Here is an 18,686-nt window from a genome sequence, read left to right on the forward strand (position 1 = left end):
GATTCTCCTGCTTGACTTATCCAGTAAGCCCCAATAGGGCCTTTCTAAATAGAGAAACACTGTAGTAGAGTATGATACATTGCTGAGAGGATGAGAAGAAATGTTGGAGTGTGAGAATGACTTCCAACATGACAAACGTTTTAGAAGTAGAATCCATTGATGGGTCTGAGATCAAGCAGGGTTGTGACCGCCACATTTTGGACATGATTCACTGTGTGGGTAGCAATTCTTTTCAATTTGAAAGAAATATAGGTACAGAAGCAGATGTCATCAAATGCAAGATGTTGAGTTTGTTTTGGAACAGGCTACAGGGTTTGTAGGAAATATCCAAGTAGGTAATTGAATATGGACGTGCAAAGAGAGATTAGGAATGAAAATAGAGTTGAAAATCACATGTTAATATTAATGAAAACCCAGAGTCAGTAATATTTCTGAAAGAGAGTTGGTAGAACAAAGAGAAAAGATAATCAAGATAAAAAATTGGAGTTCCTGTTGTGGCACAGCAGAAACGAATCTGACTAGGAACCATGAGATTGCAGGTTCGATTCCTGGCCTCACTCAGTGGGTTAATGATCTGGTGTTGCCATGAGCTGTGGTGTACATCACAAACACGAATCCAATCCCATGTTGCTGTGGCTGTGGTGTAGGCCTGTAGCTGCAGCTCCGATTGGACCCCTAGCCTGGAAACCTCCATATGTGTCAGGTGCGGCCCTGAAAAGACAAAAAAAAGCAAAAAAAATTAAAATTAAAAAAAGCATAAAAAATTAAGAATTTTATATGCTTTATTCAGAATTCTTTTGCCATACAAAACTTGCCTGTGTTTTATAAAATTATTTTAAAGAAAGCAAATGTACAGATGCAAGGAGCAATGTATTTTTAATGTACTCAATAAGAGTATTTGGATATTTCCACTTTTTATGATGTCTACTCTGGTGATTACTAATGGTCAAATAAGAGTATAATGTAAAATATTCACTATTCAGTTATTCCTTAATAATGAAATTTTTTATTTTTAGTGCCCATACTTTTTGTGTTACTTAAATACTACTTGGAAAGGTATCAAACTAAGATAATTTCCAGTCCACTTTCTGATTTTTTCCTGTTTTGTTTTTTGTTTTTTGTTTTTTTGTAAAGATAATATTTAAAGTGTTTTTCTTAATGAACTGACTTCCCTAAGCTAGTAAATTGTAAGGATCATTCATATTAATTCAATCTTTAATTCATGTTCCTAAGAGGGAAAGTCTTAATGTAAGAAATGATTTCAGGAGTTTCCATCATGACTCAGTGGAAAGTGAATCTGACCAGCATCCCTGAGGATGCAGGTTCAATCCCTGGCCTCGCTCAGTGGGTTAAGGATCCGGCGTTGCCATGAGCTGTGGTGTAGGTCACAGATGTGGCTTCGATCCTGCGTTGCTGTGGCGTGGTGTAGGCTTGCAACTACAGCTCCAATTTGACCCCTAGCCTGGGAACCTCATATGCCATGGGAACGGCCCTAAAAAAGCAAACAAACAAACAAAGATTTAATTGTAATATCTTAATGTATTATTTTGTACTTTTGTAGACTGATGACAATGATTTTAAAATTAATTTTCTTTCTAGTACAAATGGCTTTACAACCTTACTTTATAGTCTTATTTTTTTTGTTATCTTTTAAATTCCTCATGACATCTGTGTAACAGTTCATAATTTAAAAATTATTTTAGGGTCCTATTACTTAATTCTTATCACAACTTGATGACATGGGAATTAATAATGCTGTTTTATGGAAAAGGGCACTTCAAGTGAGAAGTCAATGTTGTCCAGCCTGTAAGGATAGAGGGGGCCCTCAGAACAGCTTCTCCTCCTCCATGTCCAGACCTCTGTGTCCTGACCTCTGCTTGACCATACCTGAGCAATTTCGAAATGATATATTTTTGTTAAAGCCGTTAAGTGTGCTGCTCTTCTGAATACCTTGTGTGCATATACTAACTTAGAAAATCAGACCCTTTAAAGAAAATGACTATGGCATGATTGATTCCACCATCCCACCCCACCCCTGCCTTTTTTTTTCTTTTTTCCTTAGGTGCAAAGGTCTCTTATGACATTGAAAAAGAACTACATTTTGGGGGTTATAACAAACAAAGGTTATTTTCATCTCCAACAGTTCCTGGCTGATCACAGTGTTCCATGTCACAGAAAGGCCTGAATAGTTCCGTTAAAGAAAGCACTGAAGCCAAGAATTAGCATTCTTTCTGGCTGAACTGCAGTTGCACACAGGTTGGCCTCTAATTTTTGCAGCAGTGTTTTCATTAGGTCAGTTGAAAGGCTGACCCTTCTGTTCAAAGCAAAGCAAAATGAGAAACAGACAAGGAAGTGAATATTCAGTAAGAAATTTTCTCTAGGCACCCATTGTCTACCTTTTCTCAAATTTTAAATAATTGAAACCTTTATGTTTGTTGCTATTAAGGACATTTGTTTTGCTATTATTATGCATAAAGCTCTATTATTTATATGGACCTATACAAGCTCTGGGGGTCTTTCCGGAAACACTGTGTTGCAATGGTCAGTGTGAGCCACCCCTCCAGTAACAGCATCAACAAAGTGTCTGAAGTCATGGTGGTGTCCTCTAATTTTTTTTTTTTTTTTTTTTTTTTGCCATTTCTTGGGCAGCTCCTGCGGCATATGGAGGTTCCCGGGCCAGGGGTCGAATCGGAGCTGTAGCTGCCAGCCTACGCCAGAGCCACAGCAATGTGGGATCCAAGCCGCATCTTCGACCTACACCACAGCTCACGGCAACGCCGGAACCTTGACCCACTGAGCAAGGGCAGGGATCGAACCCGCAACCTCATGGTTCCTAGTCGGATTCGTTAACCACTGCGCCACGACGGGAACTCCTAATTTTGACTCTTTATTTGTAAATTTCAAAGTCACACTTACTGTCGTGCTTCTGTGTGGAAGTTTAAAAAGTTTATTATCGTTATTTTTATTTGTGGATTCAAAATGTTCAAAAATCTTAAACCTAAAATCAGCGTAATAGTTGCATCAAGGTGAAATTAAGTAGCTGTAATTATAGCCTTATGTCAAACACATGAATGGCTTGATTTTTATTAATAACGGGAGAAGAATAGCATTGTATTAAATTAGACCCCTTAGGAAACATGATTTTAATACTACTAAATATCACAAAGAATTGTGATTCTTTTGGAAACAGCAGCAAAACATAAAGTGCAGCTCATATGATCAACAACACTAAACTTATAAGGGAAGACAAATAATAAATTTGTAGATTTAATGCTTAATATTTATACCAATGTTTATAAATGGGACTATAGTTACGCTACAATTAACCAATTAGAATGAAATAAGTGTAAGGACTTATTTAGCTAGATATAGTATATAAAATCTTTTATTTAATATTTTGTTCATCATGGATTTTTACATTAATTTTAATGTTTTAGAATATCATGTTAAAATGATGTTTATCTTGATTACTGATTTGGGGGGGTTCCCTTTAAATTTTGTACTGGGGCAAGTGCCTTATTTTTATCAGCACAATCCTGGCCCTGGACTGTGTTTGAGATATTTTTGAGGCAATTATAAATTTTAATATAGTGGAAATACACCTCCAGGAAGGGTTTCATCCTTAGCCTTTTATCTTAACTAGTTCTCTGTAAATATCTCTTTAGGATAATGCTAGTAGGAGAGAGAGAGAGAATGAGAGAGAATTATATATGGAAGGGGGAAGACTCAAGGACTTCAGAATTGTATTGCAGAGAAATGAGAAAAGAGTTCTGCAAGATTATTTTGTACTCTGGTGCAGTGTTCCCTTTTAGACATCGTGAAACTGAAACCATAACCCTATTAAATTTTGAGAAACCCTGCACTTAGTTATGCTAAGCTTTGTATTTCAATAAACATTACCAAATTATTCTTCTTTATAAAGCAATCGAATTACCTTAGCCCTTCAAAGGATGTCAAAGTTAAACCTGGAGAGAGGGTCCCTTGTGAACTACATTGGCAGTCTTCATAGCCCCACTTATTCTGGAGAAGCAGATTTAGCAGGTCTGCCATCTAGAAAAAGATTAGCTCTCTGGCCTGTTTTGTTTTTTTGTTTTTGTTTTTTTTTTCCCATAAAATTTTCAGAGGAAGTAATTAAGCCATTTAGGTGTGAAATTATTTGGAACTGGAAATAAAAGTAGTGCTAGAAGAATTAAATTTATATGCAAAAACTATACAAAAATAAAATCAGAAAGCTTCTATCCCAAAATTCAAAGGAAATATTGCCATTAGATTTATTAACTCTATATCTGTGTATATTCAGAACCTTGGTTATTGAAGCAATGAACATAATTTTAAAAAAATATCTCTGTAGTGTGTACCAATTTGCATTCAAGGTTCAAATTCGAATTTTAGAAGCTAGATGCTGCCATAAGAGATACAGAAAGCTTAAGAGACAACATAATTACTAAAAATATAATCATGAGAATTTCTAAAGTATGTATATAAAGGATTTCTATTATGTGAGATATATTGGATAATCTAAAGCACATGTTATGTGCAAAATAATAAATATGAAATATGAAGCAATTAAATTTTACTAGTGACAGTGAAATAAGCAGAGGCAGGTGCATTATGAAACTAATGATATGGAAACTTCCTTATTAGGGTTTCAATTTTAATTAATTGTTTTCCAATCCCATGAGTTGAATCTCTTCTCTCTCTCTCTCTCTTTTTTTTTTTTTTTTTTTTTTTTTTTTTGTCTTTTTGCCATTTCTAGGGCTGCTCCTGTGGCATATGGAGGTTCCCAGGCTAGGGGTCTAATCGGAGCTATAGCCACTGGCCTACGCCACAGCCACAGCAATGCAGGGATCCGAGCTGCATCTGCAACCTACACCACAGCTCACGGCAAAGCCGGATCCTTAACCCACTGAGCAAGGCCAGGGATGGAACCCACAACCTCATGGCTCCTAGTTCCTAACCACTGAGCCACGATGGGAACTCTGAATCTTGCTTCTTCTTATCAAGTGAGAAGTCTCAATGCATTTTCATACGTCTATAGAATATTCTGTGTTATACAGGAGAAGCCTATTCTAAGGGAAACCTGGAAGAGAAATCCAATAGGGTCTCATGAACCCCCTAGGCTCATGTTACTCTAACAGGAAGTCACATTAGAAATGAATCTCAGTGTAATATAGCTAACAAAAAAGTGCTTGTGAAAGCGTGTTAACTTACTCAGAATCACAGGCCAAACAGTCTCCTTGGAGAGCTCTGATTTTACCGGGCCCCTGGCTTGGGGGTGCCTTCCTTCACCATCGTGGGACACCTGGCTTCCGACTTTGCCCTTTCGCTCCCCCAGGCGGTGGAGGCGATGGGCCAGAAAGGCCAGAGCCAGGCTGGGTTGATCCTCTGACCTGGCTGTGCTTCCAAGGGCCTCCTGGTGGGTCAGGGATCTGGCGGGGGGCTGCTGGACGCAGAGGTGGGGAGGCTTCTCTCATGCCCCCCGCCCTAGGACTTCTGCGGAGGGATGGCCTACTGTGCACCTCAGGTCAGAGAGGGGCTGGTGCCCCAAGGCGGCCTGGAGACCCCTCAGCCCTAGGGCCAGGCAGGAGTCGGGGTGGGGAGCAACTCCGAGGGGGCCTCCCTGGAGCCCTATGCCACCCCCGTTGGCACTGCACAGCTGGACAAGGAGAAACTAGAGCCGAATCCTGAGAAGTCCCAGGACATCAAAACGCTTCAGAAAGACCTTGAACAATTTGCCAAGCTTCTAAAGCAGAAGAGGATCACCCTGGGATACACCCAGGCCGATGTGGGGCTCACCCTGTTCTCTTTGGGAAGGTGTTCAGCCAAATGACCATCTGCAGTTTTGAGGCTTTGAAGCTCAGTTTCAGGAACACATGTAAGCTGCAGCCCCTGCTGCTGAAGTGGGTAGAGGAAGCTGCCAACAATGAGAATCTGCAGGAGATGTGCAAGGCAGAGACCCTCATGCAGCCCCGAAGAGAAAGCGCACGAGTATCGAGAACCGAATGAGAGGCAACCCGGAGAGCATGTTCTTGCAGTACCTGCAGCCCACCCTGCAGTAGATCAGCCGCATCGCCCAGCACCTCAGGCTAGAGAAGGATGTGGTCCGAGTGTAGTTCTGTAGCCGTCGCCAGAAGGGCAAACGATGATCAAGCAGTGACTTTCTCAAGGGGAGGATTTTTGAGGCTGTTGCATCTCCTTTCCCAGGGGAACCAGTATCCTTTCCTCTCCTCTGGTGCCTGGGCCCCATTATGGTATATGGGGGCCCTCACTTCACCACGCTGCACTCCTCCGTCCCTTTCCCTGAGGGCGAGGCCTTTCCCTCGGAGTCTGTCATCACTCTGGGCTCTCATGCATTCAAACAGAGGTGCCTGCCCTTCCCAGGAGTTGAGGGGTGAGGAAGGGGTGAGCCAGGGAGAGAAACCTGGGGTTTGTATCAGGGCTTTGGAATTAAGATCTTCATTCACTAAGAAAGGAATTGGGAACACAAAGGGTTTGGAGGGACAGGGAGTGTAGGAGAACTGGATGGAGGGAAAGTGAAGTTCAGTGATGGTCTTGATTTTAATCCCCACATCACTCATCACTTTGTTCTTAAATAAAGCCTGGGACTCAGCGAAAACAGCAAACAAACAAACAAACAAAAAAGAATCACAATTAGAACATATTAGACACAGGGCTAAAACCACTTCTGTGGACACGACCAGAACTTTTCCTCTTGACCAGCCTGACTCCCAGGAGTCTTTCCTTGAATTGTCAGTGTGCACATTTTCTACAGTGGCTTTAGTATAGTTAACTGAACAGCTTAATTTTCAACTAAAGTCAACTTCTAGTGTTATTTCTTTTATGATGTTCTTATACATATTTTGCTAGAGTTGGAAAACTATTTAAGCAAATATGTTTCATTTAGATAGGTCAGAACTAGGAAATTTAAGATTAATCTCTGTTGCTGCAGAAAGAGAGAGTCCTCAATTTGGGATCAATTAATATGATTGTAATAAATGAGAAAGATTTGCATTGCTGTTTTGATGAGCAGATGGCCTGCCGCTTTAGTGAGCAGGATGGGCTACTGGGGTTAAGGTTGCCTAGAGCACTACCAGGAGGAGAAAGGCTGATGGAAGAATTAAAATTGGCTTAGGGTAGGTGGGGGAGTTCTAATGGAGAGGATTGAAAATAAAATGTAGAATATGCTATTATTTAATAATAGCAATTATTTAAATAATAGCAATTATTTAATAATAGCAGTCATTTTATGAAGACTTTTAGTTCCTTATCTCCTCCTTCCACCCCAACGGCTATCTATGCCAGGAAAGATGTGAGAGTGGAGGTGGTGGGAGGATGTTTTTCTTTCCCTTTGGAAGTGGCCTCAACAGCACACAGAAAAGCTTAGAGTAGCGGTGGGAGAAAAAGCAATGAAATTTCTTTGGCAAATCAATACACATTTTCTTCTTCCTTTGAGGTCTTTATCCTTCATTTTAGACCATGTTGTATGCATTCCACTGGTCTCAACACTTCTGCAGTAATGCTAAAGAAGTAGATTGTGGGAGTTCCCATCGTGGCTTAGCAGAAACAAATCTGACTAGTATCCATGAGGACGCAGATTCAATCCCTGGCCTCACTCAGTCCGCTAAGGATCTGGCATTGCTGTGAGCTCTGGTGTTAGGTCGCAGATGCGGCTCTGATCCTGCATTGCTGGGGCTATGGCTAGGCCAGCAGCTGTAGCTCTGATTCGACCCCTATTCTGGGAACTTCCATATGCCGCGGGTGTGGCCCTAAAAAGACAAAAAAAAAAAAAAAAAAAAAAAAAAGTAGATTGCTTACTTTGTTCTTTTAATTAAAATATAGCTGATTTACAATGTTTCTTCAGTTTCTATTATACAGCAAAGTGACCCAATCACACACAGTTCCTTGTGCTATACAGTAAATCCCCATTTCCCATCTACTCTAAATATGACAGTTTGTATCCAAAATCCCTGAACTCCCTGTCTATCCCACTCCCTCCCACCTCCCCACTAGATTGCATTCTAAATAAAGACATATGAGATATATACAAATAGCAATTTGAATTGAGTCACATGGCAGATGTCGGAGGATTAGAAAAGTTGCAAGGGCTGCTGATGCCTTGAATTTCTCAGGAAAGCATGCCTATATTTTTATAGTTAAAATAAGTTTACTTGAGAAGAAACCTGGATAGCCAAAAATTAGAATATTAGCTTTGGCTTCATCTCTAATATCTTCCTCATATTTATGATTTTTCTGTAAAATAATAATATGTAGATGTTATATATAACTGAATCTTAAAGATACATTTACTTTTATGTGCATTGTACAAAAAGCATGTGAATATGTTTTTCTCTTGATTGAAACAATCACGGTTCATTTCTCTATAATCATATACTCTGTTGCATCACTTTATGATGGAGAGAAGTCAACACTTCAGAGAACAGGCCAACATATAGCAGATATAACTGCAAAAAATATTTTTGAGAGGAAGGTCTCATTGAAAATGCAATTTGGGAAGCTTCTGGTAGGGTCACTGGAGAATACAGTCAAACTGATATGTTTAAACTGTTCAAATATACTTAGAGAAAATAGTTCCAGGTTCAATCTGGAAGAGATTGAGAGGTGAAGCAGAAACAAAGCAGGGGAATAGATATCAGTAACATTTATGGGATGAGTATCTGAATAACTTTACTCACTAAGATTCAAAAAAGACAAATCAATCATCATGATCAATGAAGAAATCCGATACTGCAAATCTGGATTGTGGGTTTAATAGAAGAACCAATATTTTGCTGTAGGAAAGAAACAGTGTCTTGCTGGGTAATATCTTGTGGTCACTGTAGCCCTGGCCCTCAGGAAAATACTTGGCCTAATATACAGTCTTGTAAGTGAAACAAGAGTTTAGTGAATAAATGAAAACGATTGGGGGACCGTTCAAAGGTTTTGAACAGGAAAATTCAATGACTGGGATAACATTTTAGAAAGGTCACTCTGGCTCAATAGGGATAATAGATGTGCTCTGGGAGTGATTGTAAACAGCCAGGTTATTGCAGAAACATAGATGAGAACTGCAGGGGGAATGATTAGGATTGTTTAAATGAGAATAAAGAGAAGAAGATAGATGTGAGAGGTGTTTGAATGGATGAATCACCATACCTTGGCTAGTGGAAGTATATAGTGTGAGAGTGAGGGAGGGGCTGGGATGGAGTGCTCCAGGTTTCTGACTTGCACAAAAGGATGATAGGTGGAGCCAACAACTAAACCAGGAAACCTAAAAAGAAGATTAACTTGGGGGATGGGCAATGGCATGATAATGAGTTCAGTTGTAATGGGTTAAATTTGATATCTCTGGACTATCCAAGTAAAGATGATCTCAAAAAAGAGACCTGACCTAGCAACGTTGCGATATGGGTTTTACCAGCCTAGATTTGGCTATTAAAACCATGGAAGGCAATAAAATTGCCCAAAGGAAATATACATAGGAAGGAAATAAAGGGAAAGTCTGAAGAAAGTCTACACTAAAGGAGAATACAAAAAAAAAAAAAAAAAAAGAAAAGGAGCTCACACACACACATACACACACAAAGAAAAAAACAAGGAGTGATTTTAGGGAGTCAGAACAAAATAAGGAGAAGGCGGTACTGCTGAATGAGAAACCAAGGGTGATAGAGCTGCATCAAGGTCGAAAAAGATCAGAACTAAAAACGTATGTATCTTTTGAATTTCTTGTAGTTAGGCCACTGACTTTGAGAGAAATTTCAGGGTAGGGAAGGAGGAGAGAGCCATCTTCAGTGTTAAGGAGTGGGTGGAAAGTGAGACTCTTGGATTCAGTGAGTTGGGGAAGTGAGACAGGGTGAGGAGAGTGATGTGATTCAAACAGAAGCCAGGCGTTCAAGCTCCTCTTTTCAGAAGCTGGATGTTGGATGATGCTGCAGGGCTACTGGTTTATATTATTATATTACATTTCCCCAATTTCCTCCCAAAGTGATGCCTATTATGTGGAGTGACTTAACTGTGGGTAAGGGGCCAGGATCAAAGCACTAACTGTGGTTTTTTTTGTTGTTGTTTTTAGTTTACTATGTTATTCAGAGTTATGGTCAGGAAAGAGAAGAAACATCGTTGTGAGTCACTTTTTTCTAAAAGTCGATAGATACAACTTCACCATAATCCTTCCTTCATTCTATTATTTTTTCACTTTCCTCATCTTCCTGCTCTTCAAAACAGGCCGGAATATCTTGTTTTTCCTCCACCTAAGACATAACATAAGGTTTTAAAAGTACTCTGGAGTTCTCATTGTAGCTCAGTGGGTTAGGAACCTGGCATAGTGTCCATGAGGATTCGGATTTGATCAATGACCTCATTCAGTGGGTTAAGGATACCACATTGCTGCAAACTGGTGTTGCTGCGGCTGTGGTGTAGGCCTGCAGCTGCAGCTCCAGTTTGACCCCTAAACTGGCAACTTCCACTCACCTCAGGTCCAACTGTAAAAAGGAAAAAAAGTACTTTTGTTATGGAATTTTGAATTACACAGTTTACCCAAATTCATTCTATAACTTATAAAAACTTAAAAATGCCAAAATGAATCATATGATTATATTCTAAATGAGTATAATATATATGTATAAAACTCCAGGAGTGATATTATAAATATGTAACAAAACAAATGCTATATCTATTGCATATCTGTATCTATATCTATTTATCCATCTATATGTATATATATGTATTTGCACAAGCTTTCAATAGCTGGCCTTTTATAGGCAAATGTGCATAAATACATTACTATGATTGATATCTCACAACTTATAAAGGTTATTACAATGTAGCCACCATATCTCTTGACTCTGATATTAATAATTGTATTAAATAGAACCTTCAATAAATGTTTAACTACATGAAAATTAATACCTGAATCAAAGAAATCTGAATTCCAGACTTGCTATATGAAACAAACTGCAGATAAAACATTCTGTGTAAGCTTATAAAGCCTATTCCTTTTCTGTACTGACTGGGCTTTGCCCTTTCCTCTTAAGAAAATGGCAATATGGTTAACTTTTACTTTCATACTCATCTACTGCAGCAGTGAGAATTCAGCTGTTTTTCCATCCTTTTGAACCCTCAAAAGCTATATTTATTTAAAAAAATAAGAATAGGTGTATAAACCTAGGAAGAGATTTTATTCTCCATAGTGTAATATTTTACTAACTTTTGTATGTGAAATTTGTGCTGTTGCAAACAGTGGGGAACTACAGAAACTTCAAAAACCCAATCCAAAACACAAATGAATATAAAACAAAGGGTGTTAGCTTTATGATGGTGCTCAAGATTCTTTCTTTCTTTCTTTCTTTCTTTCTTTCTTTCTTTCTTTCTTTCTTTCTTTCTTTCTTTCTTTCTTTCTTTCTTTCCTTCCTTCCTTCCTTCCTTCCTTCCTTCCTTCCTTCCTTCCTTTTCTTTCTTTCTTTCTTTCTTTCTTTCTTTCTTTCTTTCTTTCTTTGTGTTTTCTGCCTTCTGCTTTGTTCATGTTGCTATTCTAAGTACTTTGTGGCAGGTGTTAGATTTAACCTCTGTTCTAAAGAAGTAAATTCTTGGAGTTCCCCTCATGGGTCAGTGGTTAATGAATACGACTAGGAACCATGAGGTTGCGGGTTCCATCCCTGGCCTTGCTCAGTGGGTTAAGGATCCAGCGTTGCCAAGAGCTGTGGTGTAGGTCACAGACATGGCTCAGATACCACATTGCTGTGGCTCTGGCATACACTGGTGGCTATAGCTCTGATTAGACCCCTAACCTGGGGACCTCCATGTGCTGTGGGTGCAGCCCTACAAAAGACAAAAAAAAAAAAAAAAAAAAAAAAAAAAAAAAGCTAAAGAAGTAAATTTTTCACAAAAGCTAAAAGACATCAAACCAATGTATCAGCGAACATTAGTTTGTATGATTTATATTTTACATATAATTGTTAGAAGCATATGTTTAGTATAGAACACAGGACTCCAGATATGGTCTGATCAAATACAATCTTCATAGCACTTATTTTTATCAGCACACTTAGCATTTCTCCCTGATCTAAAATTTAAGCCCAATGAGAACAAAGGTGTGTTTGACTTGTTCTCATTGATGAGTACTCTATTTGCAATACTCAGAAGTGTCTGGCAAATAGAATGAGCTCAATAAACTTTTGTTAGTGATTTTTATCTTCAACATAAATTCGTAATTCTGTGGTTACTGATGAAATTTTATTGTGCATTCCTTTTTTATTTCTCTCATTGACTCATTTAACATTATCAATTCAGACTTCCAGATTTTTGTTTGTTTTTTAAAAAGAAACCATGACTTTCCCAACCTATATGAATGTAATTTGAAATAGTAGTTGAGACTGGTTTGCAGGAAGTAAAGAGAATATTATGAGCAAAAACATGGAATTGCAAAGCAAGGAGATTGAAAGTAAGATAATCACTTGACTGATGTAATACGGCTGAGTTGATCAGTGAAGTGAGTTGAAGACAAACTAATTAGACATGGAGATTTTCTTTCAAAATTAGGTTAGGAAAGTGAGGCTTGTTGAAAGAAGGAGTATCACATTTGAAAGTGTTGCCTGGAAGATTCTAAAGTAGTGTGCTTTGCTGTACACCTGAAACTAACACAACATTGTAAGTCAATTATACTGCAATAATTTTTTTTTTTTTAAAGAGTGTGCTTAGTGTGATTGGAGTGGTACTCTAAGAAGGCAGTCATGATTATAGTATCAGGAGAATTTCAAAAACTAGAATTCATTTTTGGATGATTAAGTGAAGAAAAGGATCTATCAGTATCTCTGTCATCCGTGGGAGGAAGATTTTTGATCTCACAAGACAAAGCATAGTTGAATAATGATTATAGAAAATGCATTTGAGTTGGTAATAGTCTTCTCATATGGAGGGAAAAAACCCTATGGATTGTCCACTTTTGTGAAAGTTTTAAGCCAACAAATAAACTCAAGGTGATAAAGTCTATACTTCAAAAAAGTACTTCACCCCTTCCCACTCAGTCAAATGACTTATAGAAATCACACATTTAACTCATCTCAATATATTGTTGAATTTTCTTTCATTTTGATAAAATCATATTTATATTATATTTATATTCTCCTACGTTTAAACTTTTTAAAACTTCTCTCCAGGTTTTCTTTTTTTAAGTCAAAATTACTAAAGTCTTTGAGAAAGAAATTAGAGCAAAGTAAGTCTTAAGAAGTGTTTTTAGGAGTTCCTGTCGTGGCTCAGTGGTTAACGAATCTGACTAGGAACCATGAAGTTGCAGGTTTGATCCATAGCCTTGCTCGGTGGGTTAAGGATCCGGTGTTGCCGTGAGCTGTGGTGTAGGTTGCAGACGTGGTGTAGGTTGCAGACACGGCTCGGCTCGGATCCTGTGTTGCTGTGGCTGTGGCGTAGGCCAGTGGCTACTGCTCAGATTAGACCCCTAGCCTGGGAATCTCCATATGTCACGGGAGCAGCCCAAGAAATGGCAAAAAGACAAAAAAAAAAAAAAAAAAAAAAAAAAAAAAAAGTGGAGGCGAGATCTGTTTTAATAACTATATACTGTGGTCGAAGAAGAGCTACTTTATATTAAAAAGTTCAATTACATGTTGTTTTAATATAATGCATGTTTCTTTAGTCAGGTTTCCTTGTGTAGATCTTAAATTTTTAGATATGAAATATAACTATCTAGAAGCTTGGATAGTTGAGCTTTAGCTATAGGATACTTTTCTCCATAACATTTTTGAGTACAAAATAAAAATCAAGCTGGTTCAAGGTGTTCTGCAGGCTGTAAAATGCAGTTTAATTGGAGTGATTTTTGTTGTTTTTCCAATTATTTTAACTATTGGAATGTACAATCTTTTAAATTAGCAAATAAAAAGTTCTAAAACCTGAAGAAAAAAAAAACTGATATCCTGATGAGGAATAACATATGTAGGTATATTATGAATAAAGCATGGAGCATCTTCATTTTTGTACTGTTTACTTTTTAACCTCATTTGAAGAGCCTTTCTTCCCAATTCCAGGTAAAGCAATGAGTTGTAAGTCTAGAAATCATTATTTAGAAATAGAAGTATGCAAATATCTACATCCATGACTTTCACAAAAGACTACAGAGAAGAGAGTTACGTGATGTTTTGTTATTTGTCGGAATCAACAACCTCAGTTCACAAAGAATTATCACAATGACAACTTGAAATGATACAAAATTGCCCTGGGAAGTATGGCTGAAAGCAAACCAGCAAACAAAAACAAATCTTAGAGATCAATATAAGGCAAAAATGTACTGTAAGTAGTACCTTACTGTATAATTATTTTAGTCATTTATAGATCTAGATAGATATTAATGGTGTAAAACAAAAGTTTAGGTCATACAGCATAGCTTATCTATTGTGAAAGCTACAAATGCAAATATTTAGGGCATTTGCCTTATTCTGCATGATGATCTGTAATGTCGTTGGGCTTTGTAGCACGGACATTTCTCTGTTATTCTTTTGTTTTATATTTCTATTATGATTAAGTTGTGAGGTTCTACAATATTTTAAGACAAATAAGACCGAGAGTTCTTATGGCTACATCCAATATTGGATACTTAAGATAAAAGCAAGCCCTTATAAGTATACTAGAATTCTTAAATTGGGCACTTAATATGGGTAAATTTTACAGTATGCAAATTATACCTAAATAAAGCTGCTTTTTAAAAAAGACAGGGCCAAGACAAGATATCACTTGCAGCCTCTACTGATTTGTGACTTGGGGTCCCTGAGTCTTCTGTGAAATATAGTAATGTCATTTATTCATCTCCAGTTTTTTTATCTTAAATTGGTGCTTTCCTTCAGATACATTTTTACTTGAAAAATGTCCAGTCAGCTTCCTTTCATAAAAACAAACATGGAACAAAGCAAAACAAATCTTTAACTTTTCTCCTTTTCTGCCTCCTCTTAAGTTTTCATTTTAAAAACAATGGTCTACACATTTTATTTCAACATCTTTATTCCCTACCCTGTTCTGGCCCCTTGCTTTACAATTGGATTGAGACTGACTTTGCAGGATTCAACTAGTTACTCTTGGATTTCCAGATGGAGTGATTTCTGCACAGTTCTTTTCTTCCTGGAACTCTCTAAAGTAGGGGACATTCTTGAGATCTCTGAGTCTCATTGACACATTTTTGGGTGCGTTTGCATTATTCAAATCCTGGTCCTACAGCTATGCAACACTTGTACTACACTTTAAACTTAAGATTCCTGGCTTATAAAACGTGACTAATACTACTATCTCTTTTAGAGAGTTTTTAGCAAGGGTAAATAAGGGAAAAAAAATATGTGTATAACTAGTAACTTCAAGTTTACCTGCAGATGTTCTCAGTTTACTGCTCCAGTATTACAAATCATCATAAGATGCCAGATTGTAGAATTCTTTACATGAAAGAAGATATGAAAATACTGTTGGTTTTAACAGTTCAGTTCACTATGAATCATTAAAATTTTTGTCTTGAATTTCATTTGAGGACATTTAGAAGAATTAGAGGAGCAGTTATCTTATTTTTCCAGGAACTAAAGATGTAGCCCCAGAACCTAATGTTTATACTTGAATGTTTCTACTAGTTATTTGGACAAAATGATGAGAAGGCATTAACACATTACAAAAAAGTGTCTTGGCTTCGTCATTTCCACGTTATGATTATATTTTATTATTCTCTTATTTCAGGGTCAGCAAACTATAGGGCATGAGTCTTATCTAGCACATGCATTGTTTTTATAAATAAAGTTTTATTGGGACAGAGCCACACATATATATGTATATATTTTCTAGAGTTACAGCTTATAGACCATGAAGCAGGTTAAGCTTACATGAAAACACCCCTTTCCCAGCACAATAAAGACCATGTGCAGGGTCTGCAAATCTAGACAGGAAAGAGTGAGGGTAGGGTCTGCCCCGCAGGGTCCCTGAGATCCTAGAACAGTGTCTATCTTCCACAAGACTTCCTTGGGCTAACGTAGGTCCCAGGCAGTGGGATCACTTGCCCATCACTATGGTAGAGTTGAGTAGTTGTCATAGAGACCTGTTGGTCCACTAGGCATAAAATGTTTACTAAATGCTCTTTGCCTAAAAATTTGCTGATCCCTGCCTTTTTGATCACTTTAAAAATATTAATTTGCTGGACTTCCTTTTTGCTCAATTTTACATACAAAGATTGTATTAAAGATTATATTAATGTGAAAAAACAAAGACTATATTAATCTGGAGTATAATGAGTCTTATTTTTCCTTCCAAAATATCTTTTATGGATCAACAATAGAAGGCTTGTTTCAGTATGCTGTTTTAAACACGTACAGTTCCTTAGATTTTTTCCAAAAATGAAAAAATACAAACAAGAAATACAAACAAAAAATCCCTAAGGTAGTACAGCATGTTTCTTTTCACGGGATTTTTGTTGTCACTACCTAGAAAATATAAGCTTTTCAACAACTTATCTTTTCCTTTCTTTTAACATTAAACAGTGGTAGTGGGGAAATGTCCATTTAATAGTCAAAAGAGCCATGTATTTGATGACATAGTGATAGGATTACTTCCCTGTTAGAAACTATTTTTGATTGACATTCAGGTAATTCTTGAGTACCTATTTTATTGATTAAAGCAAATAGTTGAAACTATACCTTCACATGGAAATACAATTTCTATTTCACAAGATTTAAAAAACTAATAAGATATGTTAAAAGCTTAATAAATAATAGTTTCTCAAAAGCAGCTATTATTTTTATTATAAAGATTAAGTTCATTAAGTAAAATATGTCAAATTAATTCAACGTATCCTGCAAAAAGTCTACTTAGTACTCAGTTCCCCATCTGTTTGTTTTGAATTATTTAACAGTTCCTTCTCTGTGTTACTTTTCATTTTTAAAAATGAATAAGAATTTAACACTCCTTACCTTTTTTCACCTGCCATTTAAAAGAATTCTACAAGGAAATTTATAATTTAGAAGCTACTTATTTGGTGTCATTTGGATGTGTAGAAACATCTAAAAGTATAATTAGTTGTGGAGAAAGGAAATATAGAGCAAGCCTTCAGAGACTGATTTTTTTTTTTTTTTTTTTAGCCTTTTTAGGGCCACGCTCTTGGCATATGGAGGTTCAGAGGCTAGGGGTCCAATTGCAGCTGTAGCCATTGGCCGCAGCTGTAGCCATTGGCCACAGCCACAGCCATAGCAACACAGGATCTGAGCCACTTTTGCGACCTACACCATAGTTCACAGCAACACTGGATCCTTAACCCACTGAGTGAGTCCAGGGATCAAACCCACATCCTCATGGGTACTAGTCAGGTTCCTTAACCACTGAACCACATTGGGAACTCCGAGACTGATTTTAGCAAGCTTTCCAATGTCCTAAACATCAACGGCCAGGGACTGGACCTTAATTAAAAGTACATCATTCAAGAAGTTTGCTGCCACTTAAGGCATTCTTTGTAAGGTATTTTAGAGTTAAGTCATGAAAGTTGTTTTCCTATTTCTAACTGTGAGGCAGTTAAATACTTTAGGATCCAACACAGAAAATCCTCAAAGTTGGTAGCAGAAATGAAATATCTTTTTAAACAAAGAAGTTGATCACAAAAGTAGGATTTCCATTGACATCAAAATATAAGTACAAAGTAAAACAGGATGCACACTGGCTGGATGATGAAATATTTTCATGGACAAACATAGTTCAAAGCAATTTAGTTCTGGTTCCCGCTTCTGCCATTGTTATGAGGACTCATCTTAGCTAGAGATATAGATCTCCCTTAAAGTCAGTAGTTCTTGGAGCAAATATAAGGTGTTCGAGGGTAGAATTTAGTCTGAGTTCCTAAAATCTTTTGGACCATGTATATTTCTCCTGAAAAGGCTTTGGACCATAGTGTAGTCCATATTTTGAATTGTATTCTAGACTGTGGTCCTACAAAGCTTAAAAGCTATCTACTTTGGGGACAATAGCTCATCAATACAGGGATATGAAAGAGATGTTCTGCACTCTGTGGTGGTACTGCTCACCAAAACAATCAGTTTATTCAACGATACCAGAACTTCAAGTAATTGGAAATCAATGGAGAGTACTTAGACACAATGAGTACAGCCTAAGACAAAACTATAGTTTGGGAAAATATAAGAAGTTAGGATTGGACAAGATGACTGTTAGAAGCTTCCTATCTCTGTGTAAGAAAGTCATACGAGAAAGATGATAGATATACTGGGGTGCACATCCCAGCTGGAAAAAGGGAAAAGAATCATTTGAATGATTGCGCTTTGAAGTTTAAAGCCATTAGGGATTTATAATGTTTGAGATGAAAGATCTGAAACATTTAACCAAGAATTTATTTCATTGTCAATACTATGGAAAACTCCGGTATGACTCTAGGATATCCAACGTATAAAATAAAATTTGAATTTTTTTTCTCATTTTTGTCCTTTTTTCCTATTTTTATAGAGTGTCTTTTTTGAAAAAAAGTCAAGACTCACTTTAAGGTTCATCTCAAAATTCCACAAATTAAAACAGAGAAGGACTTTAAGGAAAAGTCAAGGTACTCTAGTCAAGACTTTTGTTTTGGTTAGAGGTTCAGGGCTCATTGAGCAAGAAGATGTGATGTGTTTCCTGGAATGTCTGATCACACTGAAGGTCTACACTTTATTTTTTAAAGAATCTTATGC

The 18,686-nt window shown here is 37.3% G+C and overlaps 1 protein-coding gene and 1 pseudogene across 7 annotated transcripts in view; both read left to right on the forward strand.

The window, feature by feature from the left end:
- The window catches only part of CNTN1 (contactin 1), a 326,959-nt gene that overhangs the window by 56,473 nt on the left and 251,800 nt on the right, over nucleotides 1–18,686 (forward strand). The window lies entirely within an intron of this gene.
- Nucleotides 4,884–9,565, forward strand: LOC110260762 (annotated as a pseudogene). The gene has a single exon (XR_002344155.1). The product of XR_002344155.1 is annotated as a POU domain, class 5, transcription factor 1 pseudogene (transcript).

The sequence above is a fragment of the Sus scrofa genome, chromosome 5 (genome assembly GCF_000003025.6).
Source record: "Sus scrofa isolate TJ Tabasco breed Duroc chromosome 5, Sscrofa11.1, whole genome shotgun sequence".
NCBI lineage: Eukaryota > Metazoa > Chordata > Mammalia > Artiodactyla > Suidae > Sus > Sus scrofa.